Genomic DNA, 19,256 nt, shown 5'->3' on the forward strand with positions numbered 1-19,256 from the left:
TCTGCAGGTCAGGGCATGGCATGGCATAGACTTCTTGAATTCTGTGATCTATCAATACCCTTTCAAGTATCTACTCCATCCAATGCCAACGGGACAATTTCCTCATCAGCCAGTTGTGCCTAGATGCTGCTTGTGAAGCTATCTGGGTCATCTCAGCATCAGGGCCCTTTGCACAATTTTCTACTCGGCAGATGGCAGAAAGTATGGTTTTAGGAAGATTCCCTCCGAGGCTCTGCGAGGGAAGGAGCGGGGATGTCCTGTTGGTGTTTCTGCTTCTCTCTGTCACTGCAAATGCTTGAGGAAAAAGAAAATTCTGGTCCTATGAGGCTGTGTGAAGGCACACTGTGCCATTTCTGCACACATATAAGCAAGCGAGTACTCACAGAGAGAAGTGGACACAAAGGCACACCCTAGAACATATACAAGGTCACATACACAAGCACCTACACTACAAAACAAACGTAAGCACACACAAACACACACAGGCACGCACACCAGCACACACACATGAACATACAAACATATATAGGTACACACACCAGCACACACTGGCATATATACACAGACAGACATGCACACAAGCATACATGCTAACACACAAACACAAGTATGTTTATACTCACAAACATACACACAAACACACATGCATCAGCACACATATGCAAACACACAAACACATACACAAGTACACACACACATACACAAGCACACACAGAAACACCCACACATGCCAGCACATGCACAAGCATATATGCACACATCCCAGAATACATACACAGCACATACACAACATACAGACACACCAGTAGACATCACAAGCGCACACAGAAGCGCACACACACAGGCACACAAACACAATCCCACAAGCACTCACACAAGCAGACGTGCAAGCACATATGCAAATGCACACAAAAGCACACACACAACCCCACAAGCATGCACACACACACACAAGCACACACGGAAGCATATACATCCACACTGGCATGCATACACAAGCACACACACAGAAGCACACATGCTCGGTGCCTCAGCACTCACCTTCCCTTAAGGATGACCTTTGGTTGCTCAGGCCACCAGTGGGTGAAGGGCCAATGGCCTATGGCCTCTTTAGTCCCGTGAAGATCTAAACCTCCTTAGGCCCAGGGTGATCAGCAAACAGAAGCTCAAAGGGAGGAGCCGTCCCCGCCCCTGAATACAGGGGACAGGGCCAGATCAGGGCAAACCTGGGACGAGATGGGGCTAAACTTGAGGTTTCCTCGCACCTTCCCTTTCAGAACCTTCCTCCCCACAAAACTTCATTCATTTAGTGCTGGGCTTCATGGGGGTCACAAAAGGGCACATACAAAGCAGAAACTTGTGCCCAGGCCATTTTGTCACCCTCAATTTTATGTGATAATGTCCTTTACAATTGCCAGGAAACATGAAGATCTATGCTTGGCCCTCATCCCTTCTCTGAGGCCTCTGAGGCCTCCCTTGACCTGCGCTTCATCCTACATGCCCACGCCATCCTTGCCGCTTGCCCTTGGGGTGAGTCTCAGGACAGGGTGAGAGATGAAGAGAGGTCCAGGGATGGGCTGAAAGCTCAGGAGTGGCCACACATCCAATTTGCTTGGGACAGTCACAATTTACTCCTTAGTTTGACTTAATGGCTGATAATAATCCCTTTCACTCTCAAAAGTGTCCTAATTTGGATGAGTTATATGATCACCCAATTTAAAGCCCTCTTTACTTGCCATTGATTTGCAGAACTCGCTTTTATGCTATCTCAGAATGTCCCTGTATGAAAAAGGTTGCTGTAGGATGCCTTATAACCAGGGGCAGGGCCAAGCTAAGGTAGGGAAGATGGAGGCATGGTTATAATCAACCTCAGGACAGCCCTGGCGACCCTCTCTAGCTCGAGGAGTTCCCTGTCCTGGAAGCAGTTTTATTTTCATAGTAAATTCTTGAAGAATCCTCCCCAACTATCCTCTAGGTACTAGAGAACCTAGGCTGGCTGTTAGGTACTTTGGGCTCAGCCTCCTGACCCCATTGCCTTCCCCAGGAGCCAGCTATCCAAGGGCCCTAGGAGATTACATTTGCAGGCAACCCGGGAGCTGGGGTCTTGACCTCTGTGTGGGATGCCAGGTCCAGCTGGGGCTGCTGTGGGTGGAGTTCTGGGTCTGCACAGAGAAACAAGACAGGTAGTTTTTCTCCCATAATTCACAGCTTTGTCGCAACAGGGCTGTCTGCTCTACCATGTTAATAGGAAATAAACACATTGTTTTGTTGTGTTTGATACCGTGTTAGGCTGGAGTCTTCGAGGGCTGTTTAAAATGTAATAAGTTAGAATAAAATAAGGAGGGAAAAAATATTCCTCTGGGGCATCTGGCTGCACCAGACTTGCTAATTCTGCTCTGCATCTCAGCAGTAGATAGTAGACTTGTTCTTTGGCTATGGAAATAGACCAACCTTGGGAATGCCAGCTGATTGTGGCTCAGGTGAGAGCCAATGCAGCTCAGAGAAGGAGGGTTTCTAGGAAGCCCTGAATAATTTTGGTTCCCTGGAGGGCCCTGATATCCAGCTATGGTCTTACCAATTTATTAAGCAGACTTTTATGGAGCACCTACTGTAGGCTAGGCAGTGCTAGGTGCTGGGGCTAGAGATGAAAAAAGTGTGGGTCTATGCTCAAGGAGATTACACAATTACACAAATAGAATCACACAATTTCAATGCAGAATGGGTGAGCATCAGGTGTGCAGGAGTAAACAATAGAGGTTCCCATGGAGCACTCCGTGATACACTGCAGAGAGCCCTCTTGGGAACAAAGGACGTAGTCCCCAGCTGCCAGAAGTGCTGCAGGCAGAGGCAGAGGCAGAGGGAGTGCCTTCAGCTCTCAGCACTCTGTAGAGATTTCCTCCTTTGAAGATCATGCCCAAGACGGTGCTCCCTTCTGGGGCATCCAGTGACTGATAGGTGTGGGTGTGTAAGGCCCAACCTTCTTGCCCCAACTTGGGACAACTCTGGAGAGTCATTCAAGCCTTGGAACCCCTGTAAGTCAGCTGAGGCCTGTTGCGAGCTGCCTCATAGCTCAACTTCTTCTTCTGCCCAGTCCCCCTTCCTTCCCTTCCACAGGTGTTGATTGCAAGAGCACTCTAGAAGAAATATTCTGCACCTTAATCTCTGTCTCAGGCTCTGCTTCCTGGGGGACACAACCTGCAGCAGTACCTAACACAGTCAATGTTGTTTAGGGAAAGCTTCCTAGAGGAAATGCCTTCTAGGCTGAAACCTGAAGGATGAGTGAGAGTCAGCCTGGTTATAGCTGTAGATCTGAGGGGAAGAGTATTTTTTGCAAATAGAGAAGGAGAATGTATACAGTCTGATAGGCAAAAGGGAGCAGGGCATACTCTGGTGGAGAATGGCACAGTAGGAGGCTTGGGGTTCTTTTGAGTTGTGATAGGGGCTTGGGTTTTATTTTAAAGGCATTTCAATATCACTGAAGGGTTTTAAGTAGGGGGAGCGGTGATATAGTTGATTTATTTCTTTATAAAAAATATCTCAATAGGAGGGGCATAAAGACAGAAGCAAGAAGACCAGCTAAGAAGGCTGTTATAGTAACTTAGAAGAGAGATGATAGTGGCCTAACTTGAGTAGATGGAGGGAGGTGGATGGATTTAAGACATTTACTAAGGAAAAGAATCAGTTGTCAGGAACCGATGATAGATGGAATATGGAGGGAGAAGGAGGCAAGGACAATATTTGAGTTTCTGGCTTTAGTAACTGTGAGGATGCTCCTGCCATTTAGTGAGGTGAGGAGAAAGTGGAGGAACAATTTTGGGAAGAGCATGATGGAGGGGAAAATGTGTTTGTTTTGGAAGTGTTGAAGTTATTTACCTTTGGCTGGGATATTCAAGTACAGAGCTGAGACATTTAGCTATCTGAATATAAAGCTTAAGAGGAAGAGCAGTTATTTATTTAGTTACCTATTGCTTATAATAAATTATCCTCAAGGCTTAGCAACTTAAAATAATCACAAATATTTATTATTTCATGTTTCTGTGAATGAGGAAGAGGGCCTTAGCTTGGGGATCTCTCATGAGGTGGCGGTCAAAATGCTGGCCAGGGTTGCAATCACCTAAAGGTTTGACTAGGTTGGGAAAAAGTGCTATACTTTTAAGATGGCTCACTCATATGTCTATCAAGTTGGTGCTGTCGGAAAAAGGCCTTAAATTCTCACCTTGTGGACCTCTCCATAGGGGTCATTCAAGTGTCTTCATGACATGGCAGCTGGCTTCCTCCAGAGCAAGTGATCCAAGAAAGTAGGGAAGAAATTGCAATGTCTTTTACTGACCTCATCTCAGAAGTTACACACCATCACTTCCACCATATTGTATTGGTCACATGAACTGACCTTGATACAATGATGGAGGCACTTCGCAAGGGTGTGAATACCAGGCTTCAAGGATGATTGAAGCCATCTTTAAGACTGGCTACTGCAGTTAGAGATATAGATTTGAAAATCATTAGCATTTAGATGATATTTGAAGTCTTGGTAATGGGAGAGATCACCTAACAGAAGTGGGTACAATGAAAAGAGGAGGCATTAAGGACAGAGATCAGATAGATATTGGCGTTGAAGGATAAGCAGAGGAAGAGAAGCCAGCAAAGAAGACTGAAGACAAGTGTGATCATGTGTCCAGGTGTGCCTGCAGTTTGTTCTGCTTTATGCCTGTTGGGCCCATGTGATAACTCTTCTGCTCCTTTGCACTCTCATAGTGCCTTGGGTTAGATGGAAACTGTATGGTCACCTAATGATAAAAAGCAGAGCAGCAGTGGAAACCCAAGAGCAGCCAATATAATGATGGATATTTGATATCATGATGAGGTGGTCACTGAAGATTTCAACAGCAGATGTTTGAGTTGTGGGCATAGAAACCAGGTTTCAGTGGATTGAGGTGGGTGAGAAATGAAAAAAAGTATGGAGTTTTATTTTTAGAACCTTAACCAAGAACTGAAGGGAGAAAATGGGGCCTTAAGAGTGTGTCGAACTGTGGGAGAATTTTTCTTCTGAGATGCCAGATACTAGAATGTATGTAATTGATGAACAACGAGACTCCAGTAGAGAGAGGAAATATATATACATTTTTTAACCATCCAGGTTCCCCAGTGCAGGAAAATAATCTGGAAGATAACTTTGGAGGCCTTGATGTCAAAATCAAGGTGCAGAAGCTGGTTAGAGTGGACTGGCAGCCATCTAAGGCCCCTAAGGTTCCGGGGTTTACATCAGAGCCTGCCTGGTGATCAGTGGGGGCTTTCTAGTCCAAAAGTCAATGTGACCTTGCATCACAAGTGCTCCTGAGGTCAGGAGAGCCCCTTTACTGCTCACCTTCACACTCCCTTTGGGCTGCTTTTCTGGGCCCCTCTTTGGAGATGCTCTTGCATTAGTGGCTGGCCGTGGAGCAGCAGGATTGATAAATGGTGGATTGGATGCCTGGTCTTGTGGGTTGGGGTAGGGATGTTGGAGGTACCTTGGTTTGTGTGTGCAGCAGAATGGGGCAAAGTGGTCCCTACCGCATTTCCAGTCATGGTGATGAGAGAAAACTAGAAGCGCTCCCCCGTTGTCCTAGACAGCACAGACAGAGGTATTTAAGGGCCCTTTGTAATGGATTGGTCCAGGAAGGAGAGAAATGATTTTTTTTATCATAAAAAGGTCAAGATTATTGTCTCAAGGAATAGAGTAAAAGTCATATAACTAAAATGAATATATGGCTTTCAATAGAAAAATGAATTCTTGTGGCAGTGAGGTACATCTGCACTTCAGAAAATGAGGAGGAAGCTCATGTAGCTAGTTCTGGGGAGGAGAGACCCACGTGCTTTTGAAATACCCTCATCTCTCCCTATATTCAGGAGATGAAAATGGCTCCCCAAATCCTAGGAGTGAGCAGGAGCCCAGATAGGGAACAGCTTCACTGAGACCCAGCTGAGACCTCCCATAAGAAAAGTTTCCACAAGAAAGGATTCAGGACTGGGGCTCTCCTTACATGTGGCCGGGGCGAGGGTTCCCAAGAGAGGAAAGGAGGAACACTGGATGGTGAGGGCTTACAGAAAAGAGGATGGGGGAATGAGGATGAGCTAATAAAACCTCCATGGGTGAGCCCTTGTCCTCACCTCCACCATGTGGCATGATGGGCAAGTTAGGCAGCTAAAGTCTCCCCAGCTCCCCAGGATACTTTCTGGGACCTTTCATTAAAGGAGAGCTGAACCCTTTATTGGAATAGAGGCTGTGTTCAGTTCTATGAAGATGGCCATGAGACCCTGCAGGTGAGGGGGCCATCCCTGTCTGTTTCACCTGACATAGACGATGCCCTTGCTGCAGGGATGAGAAGCAAAGGTAGATTACACACAGAAGGTGATGCTACAATCCTGAGAGGCCAGGAGGCCAGCTTCTTGGATAGCTTCTCCTCATAGATCTCTTCATGGGCTCCAAACACACAACAGAACAAAGAGAAGTACATCCCCTGTGGCACTGCAAGGACATTTAGAGCAGTGTCCAGATCCGTAGAGGAGGACACATCTAGCAAATTGTGCATGTGCTGAAATGAGGCCATGCTAGGCATTTGCAGCTCAGTGCCTCTGGAGTGGGGCAGGGCTGGGTTTGAGCTTGCCCACCTCCTTTGCTCCTTGACTTTGGCTATACACACAGGCACATAAATCCTCTGCCCTCCAGGTCTGGACAGATTGGTGGTCTCACTACATCTCCTAGAGGCTGTCCCAGAGCCCCAGTAGCATATGTCCTGCAAGGAGTCAACTCTTCCTGGCAGCCTTATAATTTAAAAACAAATTGATATGCTCTAACTGCAAATGTCTGGATTGTTTGTCTCTGAGAGGAATCGTCTGAAAGCAAACAGCTGATTGGTCCAGCTGGGGGAGGTTGTTTCCTGACAAACACGCTCTGCTAATACAAGGATGCCTTTGCATCCTAAGTCCTTCCCCATTTTACGGCAGGATGTAAATTCTACATAGGGTGTTTTTTCTTTCTTTCTTTCTTTCTTTCTTTCTTTCTTTCTTTCTTTTCTTTATGATTCCCTTTCTTGACACTTGATTTCTGAATTTCATTTCTCCCCAGAGAGGTGCTGGAATCATCCAGCCATCCTCCTCGTCAAAGTTATGGGCTATTTGACCTGCCATTTAGCTATTTCCTGGAACTGGTTGAGTGGCTCTTTGGGCTGTTTCTGCCTTGAAGACAACACACGGTGTGTTATTGCCTATGCAGATGAGGACGGCACTGGGACCTCTGGCTTGAGACTTGTTGCCCTTGCGAATGTTAATTCTTCCTCCACAGGACTGCTGAAGGTTTTGCTAAGTCCATAGACCCTACGCGGGGGCATGGGCTCTCCCTAAGTGATTGGTTTAGTTTTGAAGAATGAGGGGTTGAATAGACAAATCAAGGACAGAACAAACCACAAGGGATATCATGTTACAGAGAAATTTCCAGAAGCCTGGGAAGGTTATGTGGATCTCTTCCAAGCCATATTGATAGGGAAAAAGTGAGCTGGCCCCATGTGTAGTATGTTCCCACTGCATTAATTCACCAAACACTTATTGAGAACTTATGGCAGGGTAGGCACTGGAGATGGAGACCTGGCTTTTCTGTGTAGTGGTGCAACAGGCTGTCATGGGATCATTTCAACACAGTGTGGTCCGTGCTCAGACATTTTGTGGGGAGGTGGAGTGGGAGTGGCAGTTTCATCATAGCAGCTGATGTTTGTTGAATTCCTACCATGTGATAGGTATTACATTAAATGCATTACCTGCTCAGTCACATCTAATGCAACAATTCGATGTAGCAGGTATATTTCCTCCCATTTTATAGATAACAAAGCTAAGCTTAGCAAGGCTAAGAAAACAGCCAAGCCACCTAGATAGTAAGAGGCAGAGCTGGGATTCAATGCCAGGTCTGTGGGCAAGGCTGCATTTCCCACTTCCCTTGCCTGAGAAGGGTTAGAGGAGGCTTCAGGACCCTTAAGCCATATCCCAGTGTTGGCCAGAGTGGGGTCTTCTGAGGGATGTCTGTTCAGGAAGTACATAGGTTGAAACTTGACCTTGGATCCCAGAGCTGCCATCTTCCTTCCAGCCACTCTTCCAGAGGAGATGGGCCAGAAGCCTCAATAGGAGACTAAAACTTGGTAGCAATTTAATTGAGGAGTTTTGCTGCAATTGGAACCAGCTGGAGAGAAGGGGCAGGCTAAGAGCTGGTCTTTGGGCTGAATCTAAATATAGCATTGTGGAAGTACTGAATGGTTTTTCTTTTTCTTCGTCACTTTGTTGTTGATTTTGAAGGAGCTTGGCTCCCTGGAAGAAATGTTTCTGACTGGAGAAATACAGTTTTTTCTTCAGTTTGTCGCCTGTGTAAATAAGAAGAACATGAAGCACAAATGTTTCACTGGTTCTTATTGATTGAAGTCTTAACATATGAAATGGTTTTACAGTTGGCCAACTTAGTCTTCTCATGGCTGCCATGCAGCTAATTGTCTGGAGATCATGAATGATGTTAAGAAACTTCTGTCTTGGGTCCTAGCTCCTCATAACTCTTCTACTTCTTTATCTCTCTCTCTGTGTTGTTACCTTCTTCTAATTCTCTTTGTAATCTTACCTCCCATCTCTTTCTCTTCATCTATGTCTCTCCCTTTTTTTAAAAAAATAATTTCCATGAGTCTTTCCATCTTGCTTTGTTTTTTACTTGGAATACTGCAATAAATAGAGCAGACACAGACCCTGTGCTCAAGGAATTTATAATTTTGTGAACTCTCTGGTCTTTCTATATTGTTCAGTCTCTTGTCAGTGGCTGGGTGCAGTTAGTGACTGTCAGGCCTGCCTTTGTCGCTGTCACCCCATACCTTTGAAAAGGAAAGGGAGCAGCACATTTTATGACTGAAGCCCTCAGGGACACATGTCCCACTTAGTTGTTTGTGAATCTTGATTATCACTTCGAGCTTCTCAAGTTGAGGTCTGTGCATGAGCTCTAGGGAGATGAGGGAGCCTCTGAAACAGGAAGTAAATTTCTGAATAAATGTGTCGTCATGCACTTTTGGTGGGGAGGAAGTTGCATAGCTTTCACAGTATTCTCAGTGTTCACTGGGTGGGTCAAATAATGTCAAGAACAACTACTCTACCAGTGAGGTACTAGTAGGTAGCCCAGTCACTTAAAACGGGTCAGAATTCAGCTCTGGATATGTGTTCTAAGTGGTTCTCTCTCTCATTCAGGAACCTTCTTTATCTTTACATGGTGTCAGTGAAGAAAGAAACCAGTAGCCACCTTTGACCTTTAAATCTATCTTAAATGAATAATTTTATTTGCATTTGGTCTTGTTCAGGGGTTAATTCCCAAGTACAATACTGAATTATTGGACTTTATTATGTACTTGAAGTAAGAATATTTCCATTCTGGGGGAAGGATGGTTACTGTTATTTTATTCTTTGTTATATCCTAAAATTGCAGAAGTGTAACAGAACTAAAAGATCATATAGTTCACCCTGCAACCCCAACTCCTGTTGCCTCATCCAGAATCTTCTCTATGACATTCCCTTCAAGTAACCATGTAGCCACTTCCAGGGAAAGAGAATGCCCTGCCTATTCATTCATTTGTTCATTCAACTATGTCCTCCCAAGTGCCATGGACTCCGGTGGGTTTTAGGAATTCGATGGTGAACAAGGCAAATGAGTGATGTTCTCCTCAGGGAGCTTCTAACCCAGCAATCTATAAAGACAGACATTGAGCAAGTATGAGGAGTGTTAGGTTAGGGATAACTCTGAGGATAATGGAGACTACTGTGACTTGCAGGTGGTAGTGGTCATGGAAAAGTTCCTAAAGGACGTAACTTCCAAGTTAAGCTGAAGGAGGAGTGAGAACCAGCAAGATAAAGGAAGATTTGGTGGCAGGAGGGTTGCATGTAGAGGAAATGGCACATTGAAAGATCCAATCATGAAAAAGAAAAGAGTGAGGCTTAGGGGAGAAACTGAGAGAAGATTAACATGACTGGAAGAGAAAAAAATATGAGACAGGATTAATACAAGGTTGTCACAAGAGATTAGAAAATTCTAAGCAGCAGTTTCACATGACTAGCAAATGGAAATCTGAAATAGCTACAGAAGCTATGGGCTGATAAGATCCTGAAAAATCAAGGTGTGGACAAAGCTGGCTAAGATCAACTGGACCTAACATGGCACTGGATGTGATGTAGGTTTCACCTAGCACTTCATTATTAATGTGTGCGCATTAACATACTAAATCACACATCTGCCAGTGTCATGACAGTTTTCAGACCACCCATATTTAGTGTAAAAATGGATGGCACCACAGTTCTGAGAAATCTCCACTTTTTCCAGGAATTTTCATAATATTCTACCCCATGGTTAAGAAAACCCCATAAATATAGAAACTCCAAACCCTTACATGTAACTCTCTTGAGTATACCTGCACTCCCTTTTCTGGAGTGTGTACTTTTCCCTTTGCAATAAATCTCCATACTTTCACTCTTTTCTGATTGGTCCTTAAATTCATTCTTATGATGGTATCAAGAGCCTGGACACTGGCTGGGGTTGAGGTCCCACCAGCATTTAGGGACCAGTTCACCAGTGTTAAATAGAAGAGTGACTACTATGGCAGCCAACTTCAATTTTTGATAGCTTTGAGCCAGAAAGTTCCCCCTGGCATGTCTTCCTTTTCCCTTCATCTATAGCCTTTAACCTTCCTACCTACAGTCTATACTCTCAGGCAGACAAAATCTTATGGGATTTATTGAAACACGTACACACACAGCCATGAGATTATTCTTCCATTTCCTTATATTTGGGCAGCACTTTTAGACAAGAAACAAGCAGATTTGGTAGGTTCTTGTTGTGGGTCCTCTGTATCCTTGACATGTCCACTTTGCGTTCCCAAACTTGTCTACTCAATGAGCTCTTGATCATCTTTTGAATCCCAGCTCAAGGGTTTTGTAGGTATGGTTTCACTTGTTTCCCTCACCCCCCATCAGACTGTGTGCTCCAGAAGGGCAGAGACCATGACTAATTCTCTCGTGGTAGGGGGTGTGGGCCTGTGGGGCTACTGCAGAACTTAGCACACAGCAGGTGCTCAATCAGTGCTTTGTGGTTGACAAATGAATAGATGAATGGCTTAGATGCTAATCAGTGAGGAATCAGTGAGGAATCTTATAAACAAATCTCAGTGTGAAGTATAGAGAGACAAACAGGAAAGCTGGAAGAGCTACAGCAGGAACTGTCAGTGTTGTGCCAGGAAATTGAGGTTCCTTCTAATGCCACAAATTTCATGGATGTTGTGATTACTTTCTTCGGTATATATTTCTTTCCTGCAAATTACAGTAGTTCCCCTGGTTACACAATACTTGACTTACACAAATTAAATAACATAAAGACAGTTGCATAAGAACCATAATTTAAAAAAGAACCATAATTTTAGAGGTCTACAAAGTCTGCATTACCAACTAACAAAGCAGTCAAGTGTGGTGCTGAATACTGCAAAGCCAGAATGCAAGACTGGCAATAACTAACCTGAAGAGAAGGCCTTTTCTCTCTATTCTGTGTTTCTGTTATTTTGGCTTCTCAATGCTCTGGCACATGTTGTCTTACTTTTATTTGATATGATATAATATTATTGTGGTAGATAGCCTCCAAGAAAATCACAATGACCCCTGACTCCTGATACTTATGGTTGTGTGTAATGCCCTCTCTTTGAGTGAGGCCTGAATTTTGTGTCTCGTGAATAGCCAATAGAATACGGGAAAAGTGATGGCATAGCAATTGTGAAATGAAGTTATAAAAAAGACCCAAAGTTCAATTTTGGGTCTCCCTCTTTCACTCTCTCATTCACTTGCTCTGAGAGACATCAACTGCCATGTTGTGAGTTGCTCTATGGAGAAGTCCACATGGCAGGGAATCAAAGGATGCCAGCAATTAGCAGCAAATGAAAAACTATGGCCTTTAATACAACAGCCCATGAAATCTAAATTCTGCCTACAATTATGTGAGAGAGCTTAGAAATAGATTCTCCCCTAGTCAAGCTTTCAGTTGAGACCATAGCCCCAGCTGGCTCCTTGACTGCAGCCTTGTGAGAAATCTTGAAGCTGAGGCACCCAACTAAGCCACATCTGGATTCTGGGCCCATAGGAATAGTGAAACAATAAGTGTTTAATGTTTTAAGCTGCTAGGTTTGGGATAGTTTTAAAATACAGCAATAGATACCAAATATAGGCTTTGGTACCATCAGTAGAGTGATGCTATTAAAAAAAATACCATACCAAAAAATATGAAGTGGCTTTCTGACTGACCAGTAAATGAAGGCTGGGAAGACTTTTTGGTGTATACATTAGAGAAAACCTAAGTTAAACTGAACAGACTGTTAGTAGAAATTCTGAACTTCTATGATGCTGAGGGTTCAAAAGAAAGTGAAAAACATATTATGAAAACTGGAGGAAGAAAGTTCTTTATTAGGTAGTGGCAGAAACTTAACATTATTGTTTGCAGTAATGTGGAAAGTAAGAAATGTACCTAATGAAATGGTTGATTTAGCTTAGGGGATTTCCAAGCAAAGCATTGACGGTGCTGTCTGATTTCTTCTTGCTGCTTGGAGTAAAATGCAAGAGGACAGAGATAAATTGAAGAAAGTACTGATAAACAGGAGCCAGGACTTGATGAATTTGAAAATTCCCAGTCTATCTAGATGGCAAACACTGCTATATTTCAGAAATGCCTTCTCAGCAAAGATAAAATCCAGGGCATTGCCAAGATCTTCCCCCAGTTGGGCCTTCAGATAAGACTGTAGCCCCAGTTGACATCTTGTTGCAGCCTTGAGAGAAACCTTTAGGTAGAAGCATGAAGCTAAGTCCTGTCTAGATTCCCAACCCAGAGACTATGAGACAATATTTAAATTAGTTAGTTTGGAAGTAATTTTTAATGCAACAATAAATAACAAATTATATTGTAGTAATTATTATTTATGCAGCAAGAAGAATGCCCACCTCTCATTATAGCAAAGTAAAACAGACAGTCTCTGTATCAAAAATATAAGGCAGTTGAAGATGGTATAATTATACTGAAATAGAAAGACTGGGTAAAAGTTAATACACTGAATATTGTAGCTCTAAGATTTTTTTCTGAGAAACCTGACCAGTTCAAGGGAAAGATCTAAGGAAACTAATATCAGGGGTTCCTTAAGGATAGGATAGCTAGCTCTACTGTTTATCTGTTGTAAAGACCAAGGTTGACAGGCCCCAGCCATCAACACAGAGCTTCCAATCCATGCTTTAGCATGCCACTTTTAAATATGAACAGATGTCCAAATATTTGAGGAAAGCACATAAAATGAAACACATAAACCAAGCAAATAAAGTCAGTGTAGAGGAAATGAAAACAGTATAAGAAGAAGAAAACTTCAAAGAAATCTATCAAAATGCCCAGACACATAAGAGAAGATAGGGCAGCCCCAAACCAGAATAGGCCGCTCTGAAGAAGGAATACGTAATGACAAACATCTCTTGGAAATTTAATATTTGGTAGCAAAAACAAAATACTCAATAATAGGGTCCATAAGACTGCATGATCAATTATGATGGGTTTTTCTTATAGTGGCATTTCCAGCACCTAGAACATTGCCTGGTATATAGTAGGTACTCAAAAACTTGTTAAATAAATGAATTAAGGAATGATAATAAAGTTGGGCAAATCTCCTAAAGTAGAGAAGAAGATAGAGAAAATAGGAAATGAGGAAATGAAAGAGAAAATGGAAAATAGGAAAGAAAAATGGCAAAGCAAAAGGTCTCCAGGAAACCCAACATGCAAATAATTGGAGCTCCAGAAGGAAGGAATAGATAAATCAGATGGGAAAATATAATCAGTAAAAACTTCTCAAAATGAATGACATGAATTTTTAGAATCAGCACAGTGGAGGAAAAGAAAGCTACACCAAGCCACATTATGGCAAAATTTCAGGACATAAGGGACAGCCATGCTGGAAGCTAAAGACAATGGAACAATGCTTTCTAAATCTGAGGGGAAAATAATTTCCAACCAGGAATTCTATACCCAAACAATCAATTAATGCGAAGGTAGGATAAAGACATTTTAAGGCATTCAAGTCCTGAAAAAATTTGTTTCCTACACATTCCTTTTCCAATGAAGCTACAAAAGAGTGCAATGTACCAAGATGAGAAAATAAACCAAGAAAAAGAAAGACATGAGATCTAAAAAACGGGCTCCAACACAAGACAGAGGTGGGGGAAATGCCCAGCATGTTGGTGAAAAGAGGTCCCCAAATGGCACCTGTGCAGCAGACCTGGAGAGCAACCAGTTGACTGGAGCAGGCCAGAGGCTCCAGAGAGATTTCTTCAAGAACATGAAATTGATGGAATGCTTACTGTATTTGAATGCATTGAGAGGAGATTTCCACAACTAGGGAAGTGTTGGAAGTAAATTAATGAAAAGTACATAGAAAACCTACAAGACCATTATTAAGTACAGGAGAAACAAAATGTGCAGGCATGAAAAACTAATCATGGTGTACAAGTGACTAGGCTGTGATGAATATGTATATGATAACAGTAATGTAGAAACTAAATATTGACCTAGCGAAACTTACCATCTGGCGCTATGAGGAGAATGGGGTCAGAGAGATGGGAAAGTGTGCATTTATGCAGTGGAACCAGGAAGGGGAATCAGAGGAGTTAAATCTTCCTCTTCCAGGTGAGTCAACAGAGTTTAAATATGTTTTTTTAGTAGCAATACAAACATGTTCTTTAGAAACATAGAAGTAAATTCAAAAGAAAATCAGTTTGTTAATTTGAATGTAGTTACCTCTAGGGAGTGGGAAATGGAATAGAGATTGTGGTAGTGGTAGTGGGGCCTGCTGTTTTTTAATAATAAACCTTATAAAACTATTTACTTTATGTGCATGTAAATCTTTGATTAAAAAAGGCAAACTGAACTAATAAAACATTTAAAAAAGAAGAAAAGTAAACCAGGTGGTAGCAAAAGAACAGGACCAATTTAGAAAAAACACAACACTGATTTAGAATAAGAAAATTAAAATACAAAAAAGCTTTGAAGGTAACCAGCAGCCAGCCTGTCTTTCATTCCACATGAAATAGATTTTTACTGCCTGAACTGAGAAAAATTATTTTGGATGATAGTGAGTTTATAAAAGAGCTTATGAAAGTGAAATGCCTGTCATGTTAAAGAAGTAACATTTTTTGACTTAGGCAAAATATGGACAACGCTTTAGAATAAAAGACAGCGTAGGTCAAGGAATGTCTATCTCTTGGCAGAATGCTTTTAAGGAGGACTTTAAACTTCCTTTGCAAGGAAACAACCCTTCAGAATGACCATTCTCATGACTGGAAACCAATTTAAGATGTTTATTTATTAAGCATATAATGCATGCCATGCCCTTGCTAAGAGCATAAACATAGACCATGTTATCTATTTTCACATCAATTTTGAGAGAAGGTTATCACATTCCTAATATATATAGGTGAAGAATTTGAGTCTCAGAGAATTTAACTCACTAGTACCACTTCACTCGATGAGTAGGTGGTATTGATTGGATTTAAGCCTGGGTCTATCTGAATTCAATGCCAGGGCCAGGGAAAAGAGGCAGAAATTCCTTCCTGTGATATCTGGGTGTACACACCTGCTCCAAGTCATGTGGATTTAATGAACTCCAGGGTAATGGCCTCCTGCCTCCAACATTATGAAAGGGCATGAGTACAGAAAAAGAAGCAATGCAGCAAGAGGCAGGGTTTTAGGGTCTGGACTCGACTCTGCCCCTAAGTTGCTGGGTGACCTGGGACAAGTTACTTCATTTCTCTGTGCCTCTAGTTCTTCATCTTCAAAATGAGGAGGTAGAACCAAGTGATCTCTTAGTTTCCTCCCATTCTGAACATTAGGTGTTTCTAGAATTCATCTCTGATGCACAAAATATATGATAGTGACATGAGAGATCAAGGGTAGTGGGCACTGGTATCAGCCCCTTCTTCAAAGTTGCTTGAGGCTTGAAGTTCTTGGCACTGCTCAGCAGAGGCAGGTGAAGATCAGGGGCAGAACAGCAGTGACTTTGTGCTTTGTTACCTTCTTCCAAGTCTCCTCTGGCTTCCCATTTGCTGGTTAGACTGTTGTCATTGTGTGTGCTTGATTGTAGTGGTGAAAAGACCATGGGTTTTATATCAGAAGACTTTCATTAGAGTCCTGACTTTGCCAGTTGATTTGTTCATTCTTGCTTTTATTTGTTCTTTAAATATTGATAAGACATTTACTATGTGTTGGGCACTGCCAGGGAACACAGAGATGAATAAGATGTGATCCTTGCCTTCTGAAAACTCTTAGTATAGTAGGAAGAGAGATATATAAACAGATGACTGTAATGAAATACTTAGTGTGTCTATGAAGGAAATCTGTATAGGTCATAGTTATGACAGAAGGAGGTGGTCAGAAAAGGCCATTCAGAGAAGAGACATGAATTACTCTTCGCAGATGAGTTAGCACCAGTCAGAAAGATAGGGTTTGGGGATGAGGATGGCATAGGGTGGCAGGAAAGCATTGCAGGTAGAGAGAACAGCATGAACAAAGGCAAGGGGGTATGAAAAAATGGGTCATGTTCAGAAAACTGTGCAGAGAGTGAAAAAAGTGGGCATCTGCTTTTTAGCTATGGGGGGTGGGGTGAGCATCATTCTGAGAGAGAGACAGTTAGGTGCCAGTAAGGCTTGGAGATAGAGGGAAAGTTTTAAGAAGGGTGGATGATGTAATTGCAGATATTTTCACAGGGGAATAAAGGCTCACAGTACTGTATTTGCAAGAGGGCCAAGGTGGCAGGATGACAAGGAGAAGCACAGAGCTACGTGGGAATCAGGATGGATGAGCAGGGGCTGCTTTTCGGTCAGAGCCGAAGATGGTAGGGATTGAGCTTGGTAGATGACAGTGGTGCTGGCTTTCCAGACAGGCAGAAGCTGTTACCTAGGGTGGCATTAAAGGTTACTGGAGCTGCCAATCTGTGGCCCTATTGCTAGGGCACCTCTCACTTAGAGTCCCAGCTAGCATAGGTGAAAAATACTTCTGAGAAGTACCCTGCCCGCATGACTTGGAAGGCTCTGGCTGGCACAAGGGATGTCCTTCTCTAGTGGAAATTCTTTTGATCTCTCTGAATCTGTTTCTTTCACTATAAAGCGGAGATGATGATAATAATAACAGTATCTAGTTCTTAGGGTTGTATCAAGGAGGACTGAAATGAGCTGGTGTGAGTGAGACAGTTGTGTGAGCTGCAAAGAACGGTGCAGACTGGAGTTATCTTAAACTTTCGTAAACTCTAGTCCTCTACTCCTTGCTTCCATCACCTCTTTCAAGGAGATGGTGTATTTGGTCTCACTTTGAAATTAAATTTGAGTTAACCTTGCACCTTCTGATTGCCAAATCTACTTTCAGGGATCTGTAATCTTTGTGTTGAATTGCTCAGTGGGACTGAGATGGATGAAACATATTTATTCTCTTGAACATTTTAAATTTAGGTGCTTTATATTTAGCAGGACATTGCTTAGAATGATTGAAACATTTGATATTTGATAATTCAGCTTTTTGAACTCATATATATACAAAATAATTTGTGCCATATGTGTGCATGTATATGTGCAAACTTTATGCAGGTATTGACCCTCTCTTCTTTAGGAGGTTGAAAGAACAAAAAGTAGGATCCTAGGCTATTATTTGGGGCTAGACCTGATTACAATAACTTCACCTTCCTCCACTCTGTATCACTCCTCCCCTCCAATATATATTGATTGATTTCTGCCCTCAAAAGCAGTATTGCTTCAGCCTCCTGAGGGTGGTATTTCAATGTCAGAGGAGAGGTGATGTGCTCAGTGCCTTCAAAGCCTGGACCCCACTGCCGGCCCCTGGTTTTGCTGTAACAAATATCTACTCACTCCAGTTACAATGATTAGCTCCTAGTGGAGATGACTGAGAACCAATGTTTTGGGGTTTAGCCCTTTCTTCCAGTGCCAAGGTAATTTGAGAAGCCTAGCACTGTTGTGGGGCTTCCGTAAACTGGAACCAGTTAACATACGTTCAAGGATGATATGCAGGAAATATGGTCTTGTATGACACAGCAGGTGATATTGTGATGAAGAGTTTGAATATCACTCACTCTCCTTTGGATCCCCTTCTCACTCCTTCCCTTCTCTATTGCCAGGTCAGTTCCCCCTGCACGTGGTAGAGTATTTGCTAGAAAGAAACCCACTCCAGTTTTCTCAAGGAAAGAGGGGGCTGGTGCTGGAGGCTCATGCCTGAAATCCCAGCAACTTGGGAGGTCAAGGAAGGAGGATCACTTGAGGCCAGGAGTTTGAGATCAGCCTGGGTAATATAGTGAGATCCTGTCTCTACAATAAATAAAACTAGCTGGCCTTGGTGGCACAAGCCCACCCTGGCTACTCAAGAGGCTGAGGCAGAAGGGTTGCTTGAGCCAGGAGACAGTGGCTCTCGTGAGCTATGATCACGCCATTGCACCCCAGCCTGGGTGACAGAGAGAGACCCTGCTTAAGAAAAAAAGAAAAAAAAAGTAAAGAGGATTTTATTCTAAGTATGCAAATTGGAATTGAACCTGGAGATTTTTCTGGAATGAAGGCTGCTCAAGTGATTGATGCCAATTCCCAACTCTATCACAGGCTTCTCTTTCTCTTCTTGCCACCCACTGACTTCTTTCTGTCTCACTCCATCTTTTCTCTATCTCAAAGCTTTTGCTTACTTATAACTTTGATTTGCCAAGACCCTTAATGGCTCTGTATTACCTTATGGTACTCACTCACCTTTAGCTCCCACAGCTCACTGGCCTGTTCTATCAATATTTTCTAGTTAAATCTTGAAAGATGGAATGTCATCAGTTCAGCTCATCATTTTATACCAGGAAAATTGGTCATGTCCATCTCTGGTCCAATAAGCCCTGGTTGTGAGGAGATGGGACTCTGTATAACCAAACACCACCATCTATGTAACAATAAACTCTGACAGGCCCTGTGATTGCCGTCAGGGTCTTTCCTTGAGACAGAAATGTACGGGAAGAACTGCAGAGTACCTTTCCTGCCAGAGGACTGTGATTAAACATCTTAATAAATTAAATATAGACCCTCTGATAGGACTTTAGTAATGGCTTTTGTATTTATTTTGCATTAAAGCTTTATAGCTCCTAGATTATATTGCAGGTACTAATAGTCTCCCAAGT

The sequence above is a fragment of the Chlorocebus sabaeus genome, chromosome 1 (genome assembly GCF_047675955.1).
Source record: "Chlorocebus sabaeus isolate Y175 chromosome 1, mChlSab1.0.hap1, whole genome shotgun sequence".
NCBI lineage: Eukaryota > Metazoa > Chordata > Mammalia > Primates > Cercopithecidae > Chlorocebus > Chlorocebus sabaeus.